The sequence below is a fragment of the Pinus tabuliformis genome, chromosome 6 (genome assembly GCF_031772625.1).
Source record: "Pinus tabuliformis cultivar Carrire ecotype Pingquan chromosome 6, CPIR1, whole genome shotgun sequence".
NCBI classification, from domain to species: Eukaryota; Viridiplantae; Streptophyta; class Pinopsida; order Pinales; family Pinaceae; genus Pinus; species Pinus tabuliformis.
In genome coordinates, this window is record NC_142292.1 from 814944906 (window position 1) to 814961804 (window position 16899).

The 16899-nt window shown below is 38.0% G+C and overlaps 1 long non-coding RNA gene and 1 pseudogene across 1 annotated transcript; one reads left to right on the forward strand and one right to left on the reverse strand.

The window, feature by feature from the left end:
* Positions 1-2857: 2857 nt before the first annotated feature.
* On the reverse strand, positions 2858-7485 carry LOC149261293 (uncharacterized). Its single transcript, XR_016248418.1, has 3 exons — positions 6443-7485; positions 6277-6347; positions 2858-3124 (listed from the first exon to the last, which is right to left on the reverse strand). It is a non-coding gene; the product is annotated as an uncharacterized LOC149261293 (long non-coding RNA).
* A 2841-nt stretch (positions 7486-10326) lies between these two features.
* On the forward strand, positions 10327-16149 carry LOC149261294 (aquaporin TIP2-1-like; annotated as a pseudogene).
* Positions 16150-16899: the final 750 nt, after the last annotated feature.

Consider the following 16899-nt stretch of genomic DNA (forward strand, 5'->3'; position numbering starts at 1 on the left):
ATGCCCCGAGCATTTTCCACTATTTTTGGTGAAAGTACAATAGGCCAAGCTATAAGTGATAAAAATGTTGTGACAGTAGTCAACTATAGACCTTGAAGACATGATGGCCATTTTGTAGCAAAAATCCAACTGCAAAAATATCCAAGAAACACTTTAGTTAAGTTGAAAAATAATAGATGATTGAGTATAGATTCATAGCAATCTCTATTTGAGTGGAAGTGTGCAAGATGTAAAACATACCATATCTGCTTCAACTGATTTTGCATTTTATCAGAGAAAGTACAATATGCGACTTATTTGAGAACACATATGCAACCACAATAAAACATTTTCTACAAATATCTTGATACAAAATTTGTTTTATTAGACAATACACAAATAGAAAATGAAGTAAATTGGGGCACTAACTCCAATGATATTATAGAACGCTACAAGAATCCAACACAGATGAGACATTTATTGAAAGGTACATGGTATTACATTGCTTTTGTTGAAACCATATGCGTCGTTCAAAACTTGAATTTTTCATTGCACATTATGCATGAAGTTAAGTTCCATAAGGAGTCCAAAACATATCATGTCAACAAACAATTCAATGAGAAAAATTATATTTTAATGAAGACTTGAATTATTCACTTACATGTAATGCTTATGCAACTCTTGTAAGCTATCTACTTACAAATATTAAACATAAGGAATCAATGCTTGAATCTAGAAACATCTTTCAAGAGATCACTTAAGCAACGCTAAGGGAAAAACATAATTGAACCTTTTGTATCCATAGAGTTTTAACTTTGAACAAAAAGTCATGAATCTTGACAGCTGGATAAAAGGCAAGCTCAGAATAGCCCTAGGATAGGAACTATAGAAATACATGCACATGTAGTGAAATTCCATGTCTGTTTCTTGGAAGAGAGAGAAAAACTATGTCCAAGAATTTCTTGTTTTACTCAAGATTGTTGAACATTTTAGCAAAAAGGTAATATACAATTTATTAGCACTTATAATTTCTTCTCTTGTCAAATATTGTCAGATATTTTAGCACACAATTATCTGTTTTGATGCACAAATATAAATTTGGGCGTATAACAAAATTTGTTTCCAACTGTGCCATTATACAATAACATTATTGTCTAAACTTTCTAAATGATGAGATAAGATAACAAAATTCAATTTGTGATAAAGGGTTGTCTAGTCAATTTAACGTCTTAAATTTCTCTACATAAATTATCAATCCGGGTATCGTAAACTGATGAAGTGTGGTGCACCATATGTGCTTAGTTAACCTTTTTCTTACTTCGTTGTTTTATAGTTTTTATCTTGTTTTGGGGTTTTGTTCTTGTTGATCTCCTAAAGTGTCTAATGCAAATGGAAATCCTATTCTAAGGTCTTAAGAATACTTTTAAAGGTCAAGTATGGATGTAGATTTCAAGACAAGGTTTATGTCCCTTATGGTAACTTCCAAAACTTAGCACTTCAAAAGATCTCAAAACATGCTATTGATAAAATTAATACTTGAACAGGAATGTAAATATGCAGCTACTTAAATCAAACAAAAGATGAAATACTGATCATGAAATCACTGTCTCTGCTGCCCATCTAATTACAGAAATAAAATCTAAACTATTGCACTCAAACAAACCAAAAATTGCAGACTAACGAAAGCAAGATCAATTTACTTCACTTATAATCTGATAGCTCGCCAAGTAGCTTTTCTGGGTTAAGCCATGGCTCTGGAGATAATGTCAATAACATGAAGAATTGATATCTAAATTACCTACTTGAAAATGAAAGTAAAATCAAGTCACTTCACTTATAATCTGATAGCTCGCCAAGTAGCTTTTTGGGGTTAAGCCATGGCTCTGGAGATAACGTCAATAACATGAAGAACCTGATATCTAAATTACCTACTTGCAAATGAAAGTAAAATCAAGTCACTTCACTTATAATCTGATAGCTCGCCAAGTAGCTTTTCGGGGTTAAGCCATGGCTCTGGAGATAACGTCAATAACATGAAGAACCTGATATCTAAATTACCTACTTGCAAATGAAAGTAAAATCAAGTCACTTCACATATAATCTGATAGCTCGCCAAGTAGCTTTTTGGGGTTAAGCCATGGCTCTGGAGATAACGTCAATAACATGAAGTACCTGATATCTAAATTACCTACTTGCAAATGGAAGTAAAATCAAGTCACTTCACTTATAATCCGATAGCTCGCCAAGTAGCTTTTCGGGGTTAATCCATGGCTCTATAGATAACGTCAATAACATGAAGATCCTTATATCTAATTGCATAGATGAAAGTAAAATCAAATCAGTTCACTCATAATCCGATAGCTCACCAAGTAGCTTTTCGGAGTTAAGCCATGGCTTTGGAGATAATGTCAAATGACATGAAGAATTTGATATCTAAACTAACTAACAACAACAAATAAATAAGATTGAAATCAAAGCATAACTGAAATTGAAAAGCTTAAGAAAAAGTTCAGTAGAGAGGCAAATCTCATGTCACTATTTGATGCAAAAACATGTAAAGAAAAACTAATCTACAATCAACCGGTTGAACACACTTGCATGAATTAAAATTGCATCAATGGAAACTCTAGACTATCAAACTTGAAAGCAATAAAATGAAATACATGAATGAAATCAAAGCAAAACTACAAAGCAAAATATACTCTACCTTACATTCTAATGTGCTCCATGACATCTACTTCACAGCTCCTTCCATGTTGAGAACATCCAAGCTTTATTCAAATTATTCAAAATTAAAAAGTACAAAAAAGCTCTCAAAAGCTTTTCAGTAAAGGAAGAACTACAAACTCCAAGCTAAGCTAAGACTAACTAGCTAACAAGCTAACAAGCTAACAAATGAAGGAGAGAGATCTCCTATTTATACAAAAGGATGAGAAGCCATCTCATTAATGAGAGTCCATGAATCTCTCCCTCTACCTCTAGATTCCTAATCAAAATAGGAACTGATAAGACACATGTCTTCTTAGAGTTTCAATACAATTAGGAGATGTGACACATATCCTCATAATCCTATGATTCTTTCCACTCAAATTCGAATTTGGCCTTAGAGTGCCACATAAGGGTCTTCTAGAAGCCTCCTTTTAACCTACACATGTCAACAATCTCAACCCACTTGTTAGGTATAAGCATATGCACATTATTTCCTAATTTTTAACCACAAATTCACTTAAAAAGGCTTAGAATTAATAAAGTTTGGAAAAACATAAATGTGGCCCAATGATAATGAAAGTGGGATGAATGTAGTGACATAGTAGTGAATTGTAGGTGAAATGGAGGTGATATAATGGACATAATAGTGAAACTGTAATGGAAATGAATGACATTTTCAAGACTCAACAAGGGCATCCATAAATAATTTGAGCAACATGAACGATAAATAATAGCCCTGATGGCTAATGGCGTTTGTAATTAAAATCAGTTGAGTCGATTCAGATAGGTGTGTTTTTAGAAATAGAAACTCAAGTTTTGTGCATTTAAAAAGCACTAACATTGAGTTGTTTGTCTACGATTCTTTTATGATCAAGGCACACAATGAAATATAATTTATAAGCTTTAAAAAAACATTATCTAAAATTTATTATTGAATACATAAACAAATTCAAAATTACTAGAAAATCATAAGGACATTAGCTTATATATATTTAACATTTGAAATTTATTATTCCAAAATGCATCCAAAAACAGAGGGAAAAAAACATTAAATATGCCTATCTTTCTTTGCTTCATTTGAAAAACAAATGCTTATCATTGCATTCCAAGCATCTAAACACCTTGCAACAAATTTTACAATACAGATCTGCACTACACTTGATAACCTTAAAGATTAAGTAATCCTGATCGTGGTTAATGAGAAACTTCCTCGATTTGAATATATGCCAATTTTTTAAGTTACTTGGCATAAGGAATCCAATTCATTATTTTCTATAAAGAGCAATATCCATTATGGGCATTAGAAGCGTGAGAAAACTACAAAGTTCTCAGAAAAAACTTGTACTACAACTCTTCAAAGTTTTTTTGGATATATGTCGCTCTCTGTCATTTGCACCTCAGTTTGTAGCTCTGCAACTGCAGAAAATATCTAGCATGGGATGATTTAAAGCCTAACATTAATCCAGGGAAGGGATTATCCAAGACTTCTATATCCATAGACTATGATAATACTTCAACTTATTTAATGCAAAAAGTTAACAAGCATTTACTAACAATTACATAGGTCTAGTTCTCATTTAATGAGAAAGCAGATCAACTGTGCAAACAATGATGATCCTTTGAATTCAATTTTTCTTGGGTAGGGACTTGCAGGCCATTGGTGGTGGGAGTTGTGTATTCTCGTTCCAGCATAGCAACAATTCAAAATCAATTAACCATGAAGGCAATGCTCACAAACAAAATATGAGATCAGATAATCCCATTCAAACATAACATATGCTTCAATATTGTTTAGGGGACCCATAAATATCAATCAAAGGAAACAAATATATCACAAACTTACGAAAGATCCTACTGCATGCTTTAGCGTGGATTATGTAATTGGATTTTCTCGAGAGGAAAAATGGATTCTATGTAATTATTCTGGTACACAGTTGTTCTTTGTCCAACTCATAGTGTAGTGTGCACAAAACATAACTAGTTATTTTGATTGAAAAGGTATGCGAAAAGGGCCATTAAACAAAATTGCAAGGAAATCCTATATGAGGTTTAATAGACAGGTGAGTTAAGAAACAAGTGAGATAAAAGCTAAATATAATGATAATTATGGTAGTTTAGAATCTGTGATTCACAGCATGTGTAGCTGGCACTTCAAAACGGAACATGCAACTTAAGCGAGCTACAAAGAATAATTGTTCCTCTTTCTTTCCATTATATGTTGCAATTTTGTAAAAAACGTATTCAGTTTTCCTAAATGGAACTTGAGCATTTTCAGTCCTAATGGTTAGTTCAATTTACTGAATCATTGACTAAAGACATGTTTCTGAGTGCAAGGCCATATGTAACATGTTCAAATTCATTATGCAATGAAATCATTCAGGAGTTTTTTTTTTTTTTTTTTTTTTTGAGTTTAGTCTTGGAGCATCCACATTAAAAACCATATTTGTCAATGTTTCAAATCCCAACAGGGATCCATCATCACGAAAATTTAGGAGATGCCAAAGAATACTGTCGCTGGGAGTTTGGCTTCCCTCTATTCAAATATTTTGGGCAACAGTAAGGTACCTTGCAAGATTTGCCTTCGAAAAAAAGCGTAGTTTACCTACCTCAGATCTTTACCAAAATCTGAACTTCAATAACATCATGACCTTGTTTTAAGATCTGGGGATACGTCAATAATAGAGAATTAAGAAAGATAAGATTCCATTCCTCATGTGATTGTGGCTGCTTTGCTTTATGCAACATGCATCTCTACTTAGAATAGAACAGTAGTAGTTTGTGCTGAACCAGAAATTTGGAAAGTTGTGTTTATAAAAGTTTTTGTATTATATTAAATTTTAGCTATAGTACACAATACCATTGAATAGGATGAGTAGATTTCTAGGATCTAGAATATGGCGACAATATATTCATAGTTAAGTGATCACATTGTTACAGATTGTGTCATTGAGGTAATATAAAAAAAAGAAACAAAACTATAGAAAAGTATGTCTATACATTGATAAGAATCCGAGGTACACATAGTTGGACAGATATACAATTCTTTGGTTTAACATTTCTATCCATGAATGAGAGCATGCCATAGACATAATTGTAGTTATAATTGTAAAACTAAATGCAGACAATAAGAATAAAGAAAAAATTGTATTATAGATTTAGAGACAAGAAGAAAAAAAGTCTAAGAAATAAAGTATTGCTATTATTCTGAATTTCAAATTGCTACAGTGGCCCAAAAACCATACAAAATGTGTCGATTGAGATGTTGAAAGACAAAAAATCAAAAAAATAAAATGAAACCCTCGTACCAAGGTCGATTTTTGCATCTCATAAGGAAATGTCACCCCTGAAGTGACTGTTTTAGCAATGTCAAAACTCCTAAGCAACTAGGTCTTATCTATTCCACCTATCTATATTGTTCAGGACCCCTTTCAATGGGGTTTTCATATTTTTGTTTCACGACTCCTGCCAGAGGAGTAGCTAGAGTTTCGATTAATGAGACTTTTGGACTCGCAAGACATTCAGTCGTTTGATGAACCATAAAACAAAAAAAAATACAATTGTAATCCAAATACAAGCATTAGTTTGCACCTTGTCCAAGTATCAACTCTGGAAGCAATCCACCTCCTAGCATAGCGGCCCTAACCCTTGTCACAACACACCTGCAACACAGAGATAAACATATTAGTACTCTCAGGCAAAAAACAAGGGCCATGAGTACATCCACCAAAAAAAAAAAAAAACAGAAATCTGATACCTGAATCATGGTTTTTGGGAAACCTGTAGGCATGCCTCATAAGACCAAACCACCACGGAAAAAACAAGAAACCATTGAGATATTTTTGGCCTGTGTGAAAGGTGTCAAACCCTCCAGCAATACAACAAAAGAATGATTTTCACCAAAGCACCAGAAAAAAACCTTGAAGAGCGACTGCAAATAGAAAAAAAACCCTTGAAGAGTGAATGCGGACAAAAAGAAACCCTCGAAGAGTGATTTCAAATAAAAACCAAACCACCAACAAAAAAACGAGAAACCCTTGATAGCTTCCTAAACCCGTAGGCATGTCTGGTAAGATCAAACCACTAGGGAAAAAACAAGAAACCCTTGAAATCCTTTTGGCTTATGTGAAAGACATAAAACCCTCCACCAACACAACAACAAAGTACCCAATCCCTAAAAAAATACCCTTGAAGAGCGACTAGAGATAGAAAGAAACAAAAACCAAACCACCAGTGAAAAAATAAGAAACCCTTAAGAGCAAATCCGTCAAACCCTCGAACAATACAACACCAAAGTACCAAATATTACCAAAGCACTAGAAAGAAACCCTTGAACAATGACTGGAGACAGATAGAAATCCCTAAAGAGCAACTAGAGACAGAAATAAACCCTTGAAGAGCGATTGGAGAGACAGAAAGAAAACCTTGAAGAGTGACTGGACATAATTGAAAAAAACCCAAATCCCGCAATCAAACCTCATCTAATCCCATCCTGAACAATTAAACCTCGACTAATTCTTGTCTTGAACGCTCGCTTGTCCTCTCTGCCTAGATTTACAACTGCCTTAAACCTCATCTAATGCCCTTCCTGACTACTTTTCCTCCTTGCCTGGATTTACACCTGGTGATGTCGATCCTTGGCATCTTCATCCATGGTGGTGGAGGCGTGCCGACCTCACACGTTGGGAATTGCAGTGACGAAGGTTCAACTATGCAACATGAAAAAGTATTTTGTGAATTTTTTCTATGGTGGTCAATTAATACGTTTGCACCAAATCAATATATCACTGCCCAAAGGGAAGTGACATAATAATTAAGATGTCATATAGTAGAATGAATGTTGATCACAAATAAGCTCTGAAAAAGGATCGAATGGATTCGTCAAAGAGACGTAAGGTGTATCTACTCGGAAATGTATAGTTTCATAGATGACAACTAACACTAGTTTGAGACTTTCTTACATGCAAAATGAGATGTTGATAATTTAATGTTTAAAAATAAAATAAAATTCATATTGATATTTATTACTATAATATAGCATAACTATGTTAATAAATTATATGGTAATTGGTGTCATTATAAGTAGAAAATAACGTTGATGAGATATATCGACCACTTTATTAATGTGGTTGTGTTAGTTGATGATTAACATGCATGGGAGAGATTAGTAGATTGTGATTAACTATGATTCACATTGTCTAACTATGGTTCAAAATTGTTGATGAGGGTTGACCATAATTGAGAATGGTTAACCATGGATATTGAGGGTCGTTGATGGTTGACTATGGTTCAAGAGGGTTGAAAAGGTTGACCATGGTTGACAATAATTGACCATGGTTCACCTTCCTTGACAAGGTTGACCATGATTAAGGAGGGTTGACAATGGTTAATGTTGCATTAGTGTTAATGTTAATGTTACATTAATTATTGAAGAGGGTAGATGATGTTGACCATGATTGACCATGGTCAACCATTAATGTAACAATGTATTTATGTTACATTCATGTTGAGCATTGTTACATTTTTTTTTCAACCATCGTTGGCCATGGTTGATGTTACATTGATGTTAATGTTAATATTAAATTAATGTTACATTAATGGTTGAAGAGAGGTGACAAGGTAGACCATGATTGATCATGGCCAACCATTAATGTAACAAAGTGTTTATGTTACATTAATGAATAAGATTGACCATGGAAAAACTTGGTTACCATAATTTGACCATGGATAAGCTTGCTTGACCATGTTTGAACATGGTTGACTATAGTTAGATATGGTCAAGTTATGGTTGATTACAAACATGGTAGTCCATGTTGACCATGGTTAACTAGGTTATTCATGGTTGGTTATGGTTGATTGTGGTTGGGCATGGATGAAGATGCTTGACCAAGCTTGTTTGAACAAGGTTGGCCAAGTTTTTAGAACATGATTGAACAAGGTTGAATATCATTGAATTTGGTCGCCATATTTGACCCATAGTTTCTCCACTTATTCAACTTATGTAATAGCACTATTGCTCATGGGATATTAAAGAATACCTTAATCCCATTATATATTGATAATGTCCTCCCAAAATCCTTTTGTTGAATCCCTTCCCAATAAAATTTTATAATAAAAATAACCCCTATTTTTAATAAATATCACCTATTTTTAACGAATAACCCTTTTTATAACTCCCAATACCTATAATTTCCCTCTACCCCACATGTATGCCCCCCCCAAATACCTACAATATATTGACTTTATTTTCCACAATTTAAAATCCCCTTTTGTGAATGAATATGGTAAGATATTGGTCAACAAGGTAAATCCTTCATGATTTGACCATGGTTGATCTTATTCAACCATGGTTGACTGTGGATAAAATGTCATTGGCTATTGCTAAACATGGTAGACAAGGGTTGTTAGCATTTACCTATAGATGAATGTGGTCGACCATGACCAACCTTGATGGCCATGTGGACCATGGCTGGCCATCTTGACCATGGTTGATCTTATTCAACCATGGTTGACTGTGGATAAAATGTCATTGGCTATTACTAAACATGGTAGACAAGGGTTGTTAGCATTTACCTATATGAATGTGGTCGACCATGACCAACCTTGATGGCCATGTGGACCATGGCTGGCCATGTTGACTATGGTTCACCATTATTAATCATTATCAACTGCATTGACCATGGTTTGGTCACATCTGACCTTGGTTGAACATGGTTGGTTGTCTTGACCATGGTTAACCTTATTATCTATGATTGACTATGCTCAACCAAATATGACCATGGTTAGTTGTGTCTGAGCTCATTGAATTAAGGGAAGATAATGGTTGACATAATTAAACATAATTGACCATGGTTGTCAACAATTTTCTTTGTTGCATTGCGACATCAACTTTTTGTCCAATTGTAATGATATTTGATGTTCATCACATTGTGATGTCATTTGTTGTGCATCAAATTGTGATGACATTTATTGTTCATCACATTATGATGTTGTTTATTATTTGTCACATTCTAAGAGATGATAGCATGGAGTTGGGTTACACTTTTTCGCAAGAGAGGGCACATTTAGGTGAAAAAAAGAGGGCTCGATCGATCAGTTTAAGCACTCAATCGAGCAGTTTAAGAACTCGATTGATTCATTTTTAAGTGCTCGATCAAGCTCCTTAAGTGCTAAAAAAATAGCTTGATCAATTTGTTTGAATTAAAATAGTTCGATTGAGCTATTTGAATTGAAAATTTAAGCTCTTGATCGAGCTTCTAAGGTCCTAAAATCCACAATTTCAGCAGCTCTTCTACAATTTTTTTTGCAACACTATTTTGTACCCTGATGGACTTAGGGAAAAATTTGCCCTTAAGTCGTAAAGTTGATCATGTTGGGTTCATGAAGGAATCCTCTATCCAATGACATATGAGTTTGACATTTTTGAATTCAAATGATATTTTTCATTTAATTTCTTTTAAACATAATGTTTGAAATTTTTTTAGACAGTTTTATAGAGACTGAACAAAAAATAAATAGTTCATAAAATATACACAATGAAAAAATTTCAAAAAATACCACTATCATCGTTTTCAAGTCATGTTTGGTTTTATTTCTAATATTTGGGGCTTTGTTTGGGAGTGGAAATTAGGGTTGAGCATGATGGGGCATGTGGAGATAGTATTCGACAACTTTGATGATGTGTTCAAGTTCCAAGCAAAAAGGACATATGTTGTAGAATTTATCTCCACTCTGCTCTTCATCTTTGTCAGTGTCGGATCTGTCATGGTTTATGGTTTGTTCTCTTCTCTTCTCTATTGTGCATCTTTTCTTTCACCCCTCTGAGCCAAATTCAAAAAGTTTGTGATCATGTGTTTTTGTGAATATGATGCTTGTAGATAAGCTGACCTCTGATGCATCTTTGAGCCCGGCGAGCCTGGTAGAGGTGGGATTGGCTCACGCCCTCACACTCTTTGTCGCTATCTCCATCGCCGATAACATTTCTGGTGGTCATGTCAACTCAGCTGTCACTTTCGGACTCGCCCTAGGTGGCCACATCACTCTCCTCCGTGGCATTTTCTATTGGATTGTTCGGCTCCTCGGCTCCATCATTGCCTGCCTCCTCTTGAAGTTTACCATTGGCAGTTTTGTAAGCCACATGAAAGATGTTATGCCATTGTAGTTTTGATACTAATTCATAATGATAACAATTTACTGGTTTTAATGCAGACGACACCCATTCACTCGGTGGCATCGGGCATGCTCACCGGCAAGGGCGTGGTGATGGAGATTGTTATCACATTCGCTCTCGTCTACAACGTCTACGCCACTGTCGCAGACTTGAAGAAGGGCGACCTAGGCACCATTTGTCATGCCCCTACACTAGTGATACTCTTCCAACCACACTATAGGAGGTGCAGCACCACCAACCACTTTGTTTTTAACAATACTATGATCGTGGACTACACCTACTTTCTATACTTAGATTATTTTTCAACTTTCCTAAGTATACTTTCATTAACACAGCGGAAACTTTCTTACATCATTCATCATTATTATCTTTTAACATATATAAACAACGGATAATAAACCGAGAGTGGCAACCCCCTAAAATATGAGTCTGCATGATAATATCAATACTTCACAAATATTCAATTTTACAGTCTTTACAGGAAACCCCAAGTTTCCTTGGTACAATATCTCTCAAATCGTGCAAGTCATCCTGCACTGTTCGCATTGCTTGAACCACTGTTCGGAGTGCCCAAGGATACTTCTGCTCATCGCACCTCGTTCACCGTCGCACTGTTCAGCACGTCGTTCACCCTCGGCTCGTTCAGCCAAACATCCTCAACTCATTCAGGTGGATTCCCTCACATGCCCTCGCCTGTTTAGACGTTCAGCTCGACACCCTCACACGTCCTTGCCCGAACGCCTTTGAATGACTTCGCTCGAGCGCCCTCGAACAACTTCGCCCGTTCGGTCATTCAACCCAGCACCCTCGCACGCCCTCGCCTGAACGCCTTCGAATGATCCTTCAAACAAACGCCCTTGGACACCCTTGCTCGGTCGTTCGGCCCAATGCCCTCGCACGCCCTCGCCTGAATGCCTTCACATGACCTGCGTCTCTGTTTTCTAAGTTTTCTATGGTTTAGTGTTTCGGCCCAAGAGTCTGCCTACACTTTTCCAAATTTTAGTCCTCTCCAAGTTAGATCTCCCTCCAGCTCGCATTAACCCTTGGAAACTTCACTTGATTTCCTTTTGCCACCATTCCAACACTTTACTTATATGGTGGTTGGTCCATCGTTTGGGGCGTCGACTCACCAAGCTGACCCACCGTTTTGTCCAACTCGCGCCAACTTTGCATCGGTCCATGGTGTGGGACTGCCCCCACATATAAACTTTCCACCTCCCAACACTTAGTCATTTTCACAAGATGACTTTTGTGTCGCATGTTTCCTTCATTCGGTCGGATTGTTGCACTGTTTGCCCATGCCAACTCCCATTGACCCGTCGGTTAAACGCATCCGTTCGCCACTCCCGACTCATGGGCCTGACATACTCCCCCACTCTAAACGGTTGTCATCCTCGACAACACCATCATATGACATTGCAAAGTGTCGCTAGCTCCAACATCCAAAGATGCCCATGCTACCTGCCTCTGCTCTGCCATCACACAAACCATAAAGGCTCATGTCTCCATAAATCAGAAAGTCTTCTCAATCCATGATCATCAACCACATCCGTCGCAATCCCCACATGCTGCTCCCATTGTGGAAGGCTAGTCCCTCCAACTCAAGCTACATGCTTTCTGCAACATATCATGTCGACCTCATAATGTATCACCATCATGTGTACTGTTGCCATGATACTCCAACCTAATGCTAACACATCTCTGTACACTTCCGGGCCCCATGATTTGAACTAGTCGGGTAGCTAATCCAACTGCCATGCTCAAACCATGAGAGTGCGCATCCTCATGCCATCATCAGTTGTTTCTCAGACTCCTGTCACAACATCAACTCGATTAAGAATCCATCTCCATCTAAGTAAGCCATGTCCAGGTCCATGAAGTGAACTTCATCTCGTCTGTAACATGTTGTCTATGATGTTTGGTATCAATATGCTGCATGAAATCAGTAGCATCTATCCCAACATCATCATCCATATGTGTAAAATCCATCTCCTCAAAATGAAGAGATCCTCTCATCAAACCCGACTCTCGATGTGCCACATCTAGGTCCATGAAGTAACCTCCATCATGTCTGCAATGTGCCATCCCTCAAGCCTGCCAAGGAAACAATTATATACTTGTCTCATCTCCCATGTGCTGCCCATGATCATAGACCAATAAGCTCCCATGTGTAAAAAGTGGTTAAGTCTCAGCTCAACCCATGCCCAAGTGTTGCCACCAAGGAATCATCATCGTTGCAACTCCATCACTCCAAAGTGTCTCATATCGATCCTCCACATCAAGTCACTCTCTCAAGCACACCCGTACATGTACTCAAAAGTATGCACCCAATATTGCATCAAAGTCCCTGACCTCAGCTTCTCAATGCATAAGATCCTGCAAGTCCACCATAATATGAAGTCCCCAAAAGTCACAACCTCGTGTCATCATAAGCTCCATGAGTCATCTCCAACCAACACCCTAGCAAGCATACATGTCTCAACCCAAAGGTCTCTGCAAGATGCCTCGGCTCTCCATGTAGTAGGAATGCTCCATAGTCTACTCACAAATCCAACCAAGTCCATGGCCTTGTTGTACCAGAGTGCACAACATCCCCATCGGCTCATAAATAAAACATCTCCATGTCACATCAACAAATCCACCTGCACAACATCCGTGCCTTGGGACTCCTCATTGGATGCCCATAAATGACACCTCTACAAATGTTCCTGCATAATGTCCTTGCATAATACTGCTATGCTCCATGTCTCCAACTCAATGTCCATGACTCAAGTTGCCCATGTTGTCCAACTAAGTAGACCCATCACAACAATTGGTTATCCGCATCCAAGCCTGCAATCCGGTCTAGTGAACTCGGTCACCCAAACCATATCATCATCATGTCATGAGTCTCTTCCACCATGGCTCCCCCAATGAAGGTTCCATCAAGACATCCTCTTGGTTTCGGCCATGAGAAGTCCACCCAAGTGTCATCAAAATCAAGTGTGTGCCCTTCTCCAATCTATCCATGAGTCGTGCCGAGAACTTAGCCAATTTATCCATATGGCTAAAGCATGACCCATTCCTCTGTAATGATCATCATGTTCCTCCCTTGTCACACATTTGCACCTTCTGACATAAGGTAAAAAATAACCCCAACAAGTTCTGCAACTACCAATGGTACTTGCTTCTCCATACAAGGTCTCATCATAGACATCCATGGTAAGACCCTCCATCGCATCGGCAAACTGATTTTTCCCTTCCTTACATATGGCCCATCTACGAAAAGCTCAAATGAAACACAAGTATAAGTACTTACCTCATCGTGAGGCTCCTCTATGTGAGCATCCTCATCCACCAATGTCTGCAAACTACACGATCCTGGTCCAACTTGAACAATTTCAAGTTCATCCTCCATTGTTGTCATATCTACAACATCCTCAATCATCACGACTTCCTCTTATTTGTCATCGCAATCTACAGCTGCAACCTGCTCCATTGCCCAACCAAGTTGAAGAAGTTCGTCTTCAACATTCCTTTCCAAGACTTCAAATTCACCTCGAATTTGTGGGTTCTCCTCTTTCATCAGCTTCAACATGTATAAGGTCAGTAAGAGATTCCCTTCGCATTCTTCCAAACCTGCCATGTCTTGTCGTTTAGCTTGGCACAAGCACGATGCTTCACCCCTGCTAAACCTGTCGCGAAGTATAGCACTTCAATCTGCAATTCTGAATCACCAAAGCCCACGGAATACGGAGCTCTAATACCAACTGTCACGAAGTGCAGTGGGATTAGCTTTTCTGCAAATCTGATTCTCTGAATCAGGGCTCTGATACCACGTGTCATGCCCCTACACTGGCTGTACTCTTCCAACCACACTATAGGAGGTGCAACACCACCGACCACTTTCCTTTTAACAATACTTGAGATCGTGGAATATGCCTACTTTCTATACTTAGATTATTTTTGAATCTTCCTAAGTATACTTTCATTAACACAACGGAAACTTTCTTACATCATTTATCATTATTATCTTTTAACATATATGCACAACAGATAATAAACAGGGAGGGGAAACTCCCTGCAATATGAGTCTGCCCGATAATATCAATACTTCATAAATATTCAGTTTTACAGTCTTTTCAGGAAACCCCAAGTTTCCTTGGTACAATATTTGTCAAATCATGCAAGTCAGCCTACACCGTTCGCACTACCCAGACCACCGTTCGAAGTGCCCAAGTATACTTCCACCCGTTGCACCTCATTCACCGTCGCACTATTCAGCATGTCATTCACCCTCGGCTTGTTCAGCCGAACGCCCTCAACTCGTTTAGGCAGATGCCCTTGCACGCCCTCGCCTGTTTAGACGTTCAGCCTGGCGCCCTTGCCCATTTGCTTGTTCAGCTCGATGCCCTCGCACGTCCTCGTCCGAATGCCTTCAAACGACTTCGCCTGAACGTCCTCGAATGACTTCGCCCATTCCGTCGTTTAGCTCGACGCCCTCATACGCCCTCGCCCGAACACCTTTGAATGATCCTTTAGGCAAACACCCTCGGACACCCTTGCCTGGTCATTTGGCCTGACGCCCTCGCACGCCCTCGCCCGAACGCCTTTGCACGACCTGCGGATCTGTTTTCTATGTTTGCTCTAGCTCAGTGCTTTGGCTAAAGAGTCTGCCTACACTTTGCCAAATTTCAGTCCTCTCTAAGTTAGCTTGCCCTCCAGCTCGCATTAACCCTTGGAAACTTCACTTTATTGTTTTTTTCCACCATTCCAACGCTTTACTTATATGGTGGTTGGTCCATCGTTTGGGGCGTCGACTCACCAAGCTGACCCACCATTTCATCCAACTTGCCCCAACTTTGCGTCGGCCCATGGTGTGGGCACCCATGTGTGGGACCGCCCCCACATATAAACTTTTCATCGCCCAACACTTAGTCATTTTCACAAGATGACATTCACGTCACACATTTCCTTCATTTGTTTGGCTCATCGCATCGTTCACTCGTGCCAACTCCCGTCGACCCGTCAGTTAAACCCGTTAGTCCGACGTGCCCGACTCGTGGGCCAGACGCCATCACTCCCATTGCCATCATATTCATCATGGGCGCCAATATCTTGGTCGCCGACCCCTTCTCTGGCGGTTCCATGAACCCCACTCCCTCCTTCGGTCCTGCCGTTGTAAGCAGAGACTTCATGAACAACTGGGTGTATTGGGTTGTCCCTCTGATCGGAGGTGCCTCGCGGGTCTCGTCTATGGTGGTATTTTCATTGGCAACGACTCTCATGTCCTCCTCCCTATTTCCGGTTTCTGAGATGAGAGTAGATAGTGGGACCTAATTACATTAAAATGAATGGAATAATGACTTGAAATGCATCTTCAATGAAGGTTGGGTTATGAAAACTCATGCAATCAATCGTTTTGTTCCTCTCATTGTTTGTTTAAACTAGAATAGAATGAGTTGTGTTGAGAATTCGCTTATGAAACAGATTCTACATTATTTTGTATTTGATGAGCATTGCTTCTCAACATCGGAGTGCTGGTGATGATCTTGGAATCTCTTTTCACTGTGAAAAAAAGTATTGACTGTTAGTGATTAAGAAAACTTAAAAGCACATAATCATTATCTAATCAATTTATCAATTTGATAGGTATATTGATAGGCATAAGTTATGAAAGATTTTGAAAATATTCTGAAATTTGAGAGTCAAGAGAAGAATAATAGTTATGAGTGCATTGTAAAATAGTAACCAAAAATTGTTTCCATTTCTAATTTGAAAATTAATAGATTTTCTCACATTAAAAAAAATTAAAAAAAATTTAAATTAGGAAAATAAAGTTTCTATATTTTTTAGGAAAATAAAAATTTAATTCAATTAACATAAAAGTATATATTGGCTTAGATTCATCCATCTTAACTCTATATCTATCAAGCTCCAAGAAGGATCAAATCTCTCGAGGTGCAAACCTCTTTTTGAGTGCAAAACTCAAGGAAAGGTTTAGAGAGATTTGATTTCTCTCGGCACTTGATCTGGTTTCAGCTGTATGTGGCCAAAGAAAATCT